Here is a 6,451-nt window from a genome sequence, read left to right as displayed (position 1 = left end):
AAGTAGCACAGGCACGGAGCTTTTTTTAAAAACGACACCTACCACACTGCGGTAAAGAAATCCCCTCTTTACACAAACCACGCTTCACAGAGCTCAGGCGTGGGCGTCTTTCAGTTTGCTTCCTGCTCTACATCTGGAACAGACCAGACTATACTTGGCTGTGGGGCTCTGGTGGTCTAATAGAAAAAATACACAAAAAAACCAAAAAGAGGGTCGTTGGCTTTTTGAAGAGGCGTCTCGATACCACGAATGTCAGCATGGCCACAAAGCACAGCACATCGCATTGCACCAGTGGAGGAAGGTGTTAATAATGTTTTTAATGCAGCATGTGCAAATGTCATCAAAAACCGAGTCGTGCGGTGGATATACAGGACTGTAAGAAGTGTTATAAAGGTCAGCGTGTTTCTTGGTCAGCAGAAAAAAAAACCTAAAAGAGCTGTGCTTTTATTCCATTGACGTCCATGACTGGGTCACACTGAGATGTGAACATGTGATTTTTTTCTTTTATAGCCTTGTGGGTTCTAGATAGTAACTGAATGTATTAGTGGTGCAAACTCCAATTTTTGGTAACAATAAAGTACATACCAGGATCCATTTTTTTCTATCAAAGGCTCTTGTCATCTCAAAACTGTACTACTGCAACGCATTACTCTCGGGCCTCCCGGCCAGCTCCATCAAGCCCCTTCAGATGATTCAGAACGCAGCAGCACGTCTCGTCTTCAACCAGCCCAAGAGAACCCATGTCACACCCCTCTTCATCTCCCTCAACTGGCTTCCTGTAGCCACCCGCATCAAATTCAAGGCCTTGACGCTCACCTACAAGACCTTGTCTGGAACAGCACCCTCCTACCTCAACACTCTCCTGAAGGTTTACGTTCCCTCTCGCAATCTGTGATCGGTTAACGACCGATGCTTAGTAGTTCCTACTCAGCGTGGCTCAAGGTCCCTTTTCAGAACCTTCACACTGACTGTCCCTCAGTGGAGGAATGAACTTCCATACTCAATCGGGACTCAATTATGACACTAAAGCAGATTATTTTCAGCAGCACAATCATCCCCAACCGTTTTATTCTTCTTATACCACAGCAATTTGCCAACGATTAAATTTTTTTAAATTAATGAATAACACGTCATACTTTTTATTAATTTATAGTTACATTTAATGTTGTGAAGCATCCGTAATACAAGTTAGCTCCTGTTGTCACGTACGTTAAAGCAGCTATAAACAGTCGTTCCCTCACCAGCCCTCTCTTTTTTTCTCTGTCTTGAAGTAAATGAGATTTAAAAAATGCAGATTGTCATGTTACCGAGAAACTGCAAAGAAGCGTAAACTCCTCCGCCCTGAAGATGTCGGAAAACTTAAAGTTACAGCTTTACCTCTGACTGTTACACAGTGCTGACACTGGAGACTCCTTCCATAAAATTTACACAATTACATTTCTCCTTACAGAAAACTTTAACAATTACACATGTTTTTTAATATGTTTATGAAACATATTGCATCTGCCGTATGTCTTTGTGAATGAGCTGTTGCTATAGAAACGATAACGTATTAGAACGAGTGCGTTAATATGAACCTGTGATTTGCAGCTGCGCTACTGTAAGAGCTGCTGTTATTAAAACGAATCAACACCTTCTGACCAATCAGAATCCAGAACTCAACAGCATTTTCAAAATAATTTCAATCTTAAAATGAGAAAAATGTCCATAAATAGGCTGTCTAATCTTAAAATGTTGTTGTTATTGGTATGTATTAATGCTCTGTGAGCTTCAGTCAGCCTGTTTTTGGTCCATATTCAGTTTGAGGTCTTAAGGTGAAAAAAGTTCACTCTGAAAAAGGTGTTTTTTCTTCTTCTAAAAGTCCCCCCCCCTCTCTCTCACACACACACACACACACACACACACACACACACATACACACACTTTTATCTCTCAGGGAAATGAAGATCTCAGGCGAAGGTGATGCTTGCTACATGACTCATAGATAAGCAGAAGTCTTGCATTTGAACATACGAAACCAAAAGTTTCTTAGGTGCAGTGTTTTGTAAAGCTGACCCGAAACAGTCCTGCATGTCTGCGCACGCCGCATGTGTGTGCCTTCTGTTTTGCATGCCATAACATATTTTAACAGTCTTATCGTAACAGACATTTGCAGGTGCTACAAATGAGGCGATAATCAGATATATTCATATAGTTTCAATAAAATTATCAAAGGAAAGACATTAGGGCGAATAATACTTTTTTAAAACAATAGATAATCTTAAGAATAAGAATTAATATTTGCCAGTAGATTGCTGATGTTCATACAAGTATTTTGCTGTATCGGAGCTTTTCATTTTTGAATTTTTAAATAAATGTACATTCGTTTTTATGCAAATGAGGCTTCTTCTAATTAAATATGCATGCATTTGCACCCATTATAAAATCAAAAACTTTGTTTCTTGGTGATAAATTTAAAATAAAAATATTTCACTGAGTATGCTCTCAAGAGAATGACTTTTATAGAACAGTTAGTTGATCAGTCTTTTATTTGTCATTTAATCTTTTAATTTGTGATTCATTATTGTCATGAATGCCATGAGTTAGATATTAATTTTGAGTCCTGAATATAGAATTTTATATTTTGAGGAGAAAGATTTAAAAAATACAACACGGTTTCCACTCTAACAAAGATGTGTGTACTGTAATTCACTTTAAGACTACTTGTTCCAATACTTTTGATCACCTAAAAATTGGTTGGTCTGCCACCAAACATGCCATGTTCTAAGATGTTTAACACGTCTAGTTGTAAATATCAGAAAATGAAAGCTGAAATTCAGATTCATTGTCTCATATCCATCTTTTGATCCCAAACCCAAATGTCTTCAGTGTACAGCGAAATTGAAAGAACTGGCCTTGCTGTTCCAATACTTTCAGAGGGAACTGTATCTATGAGGAAACCAGGTTTTCAGTGGTATACTGTATGATGTGATGTGACTGTGAAGTGGGCGGGGCTTAAATCCTTCTTCAAAGTTGGTGTTTCAGATAATGTCGTGGACAAAAACAAAAAAAAGGGTGAAATAAAGACATTTCTGTTGAGTTTTAATATTTTTATTGCTAATTTTAGATTTTAAAAAATCTGAACATTTTTTCACAGAAATAGTTTCTTTCCTTTAGAAGAAGAAGATTTCACCATGAAAATAAAAGGGACGTCTCCTGTTCTTCAGCGCTTTGTGAAAAAAGACGAATCATACTCATGTTCTCCATGTAGGGAACGTTTCTCACAAAAAGGGAGGACTAAAGGCCACACCAAAAATAAACACAGCCGCTAACTGATACGTCAGAAAGAGCCAAGATTGGGAAAGTGAGGGAAATACTGGGGAAGATTCCCTGCTCTTTTCTGCCGTACTCAAAACGCTGTGGAAATTTCACATTTCACTCCACTTTGACAAAACAGTCCTGATATTTATGGGTGACAATGATATTGTACCTCATCATCTCCATCAGTGGTCACCAACCTTCCTCCTGGAGATCTTCCTTCCTGCAGGTTTCATCTCCGAACAAAATCTAACACCTGTTTTACTTGATCAAGAACTTCTTAAGGCAATGATTAGAAGGTCATGTGGCCACCATTATGGTTGGATCTCCAGGAACAGGCTTGGTGACTAGCACACATCTACAGGATATGCGAGAATAAAATGTAAAATAAACCTCTTCAATTTCACGGTAAAAGCTGAGCTGTTAATGACACTGTAGACTGTTTATGTATCATACGGATGGTTTTATATAATCGGTCACATGAACAGAGTTATTTTATTCTTCAGTCACGCACCCAAGTAAAATGGGTGTTATAAAGATAAAGCCACCATATTGGGTCTTTTGTTGATATTTTTAAATGCTCATTATTGTAACCTCTGTTTAACATTGAACTCTACAGCACACACTGATTCATTTCATCTTCCAGGTTTAGAACAGAACAGAAGCTGTGCACTCAGAATGTAGACTAAACGTCTGAGCAGCAGTTGAACAGTAACGTGTGTGTGTGTTTGTAGGCCAGAGGGCATCAGCAAGGCTTTGAAGTAGTCAGTGAACAGGGTTAGGAATCTCCACAGTGAGTCAGTCGGCCTGCTTTCACACACTCACATAAACAGAAGCGAATCGAACGTGTGTGTTTGAGAAACACTTCAGGCCAAAGCACTGTTCAGATGTTTAAGTGTCTTTATTTTCTTCTTCTGTTTTTCTTACACACACACACATACACACATTTTGCTTTTCAGTTACACATTAATGGATGTAAGATAACTTTCGGACGCTTTAAGTTTGCTTTACATTTCTGAAATGCAGAAATGCTAAAAGAAACATCTGTGAACGAGTGCAAAAGTTTGTACATCCCAGGACTAAATGAAGAAGTCTTGCTCCTTCGTTATCTTCATTAGATTCTTTATTATTAATTAACACAAAGATTCTAATAGTGAGGGGGAAAAATCAGGAAAGTTTGTGAAAGTGATATAAGTGTTCTCTAATAACTTGTACGTCCACCTCCAACCTCTTTCACGTTCACCAGACAGCTTTCTGACTCCCAAATGAACCGGATATCATGCTGCCATTTTCAAATCCGTCGAATGTTTGCTTATGGTTCTTCTAAAGTTCTTTGTTGATTTCTTCTTGTGTTTTGGAAATATATTGATATATTTTGGGTAAACGGTACAGTGATAGATTTCCTACGTCTTTTCTTTTCAAAAAGCTTAGACGGATGCAAACATCTGCCCTTAACTATGATTGTTCTTCAGAGATCCACCGTTGGTGAAAGCATGCAATTACCTGAACATAATCACTGAAATATTGATATCAATGAGTTTAGAAAGAGTTAGATTGTTCCCAAAGTGTTTTATTCCTCTCATACCACGATAAATTGAACAAAATGGCATACTCTTAACCATTTATAGTTACATTTAATGTTGCTGAACGAAAAATAAAAACGCAGCTTGTCACGTTACCGACAAACTACAGAGAAGCGTAAACTCCTCCGTCCTGAAGATGTCAGAATACTTAAAGTTACAGCTTCACCTCTGACCGTTACACAGCGCTGACACTGGAGACTCCTTCCATAAACGTCACACAAACACATTTCTCCTTACAGAGAACGTCAACGATTACACGTGTTTTCTAAATCCATTTATGTGGAGCGTCCACTGTACGAGTCGCCGAGCTGTTACTATGGAAACAATAACGTATCAGAACGAGCTGCACTACTGCCAGAGCCGCTGTTATAGAAAACTAATCAACACCTTCTGATCTGAGAATTCAGCAGAGCTGTGAGGTGATAAAATATAAATTTTAGATGTCGTCCTACATGCAGTAATCACACCGATGGTTTTAAAGGTCACTCGGGGTCACTCTGTAGTGCTACAGCACAGGATCAGGAAACAGACCAATCTGAACACTAAATCCTGTGATAAACACGTCAGCCTGCTTCCTTTTGTCAATGAGCTGATGACAGGATCTCTGGCGTCCATCAGACTTGTACACACGCACACACACACACACACACGCACACACGCACACACACACACACGCACACACACACACACACACACACAGACAAAAGGACACACACACACACACACAGACAAAAGGACACACACGCACACAGACAAAAGGACACACACACACACACACAAAAGGACACACACACACAGACAAAAGGACACACACACACACACACACACACAGACAAAAGGACACACACATGCAAACACACACACAGACAAAAGGACACACACACGCACACACACACACAGACCAAAGGACACACACACACACACACACACAGACAGACAAAAGGACCCACACACACACACACACTCACACACACACACAGACAAAAGGACACACACACACACACAGACAAAAGGACACACACACACACACACACACACACACACACACACAGAGAAAAGGACACACACACACACACACACAGACAAAAGAACACACACACACACACACACACACACAAACAAAAGGAAAGCAGCATTGTGCACTTCTAGCTCAACCTCACTGTAGAGTTTTGAAGCTTGTCTCTTCACTCGAGCGTGTTTGACTGTTGCTTTGATCTGTGGAAGATAATCGAGTGATACTGCTGCTTTCAGGTTGGATAAGCGAACGAAATAGTTGTCAGGGACTTCCCCACAGTCTGGCATTAAATAATGACAGACAGACAACATGACAGGGTTCTCATATCTCATAACTGCCTGATAACATTAACACCGGATGCTCTTCTCCTTGACGTCTCCTGTCTGCATGAAGGACAACGAGGCCAGAAAACACATCCAACCTTCATCCAGGCCTGAGGTCATCTGTAATGCTCATCATTATTCACAACTGTGCTACAGATCAGGGGAAAGTTCCGGGGATTTCTGAAAAGCAGAACTGTAAAAAAAAGTTCAGGAAGTTGAGGACGTGCACAAGG

Source organism: Ictalurus furcatus, chromosome 25 (genome assembly GCF_023375685.1).
Source record: "Ictalurus furcatus strain D&B chromosome 25, Billie_1.0, whole genome shotgun sequence".
In the NCBI taxonomy this organism is placed as follows: Eukaryota; Metazoa; Chordata; class Actinopteri; order Siluriformes; family Ictaluridae; genus Ictalurus; species Ictalurus furcatus.
This window is presented reverse-complemented; position numbering follows the sequence as displayed.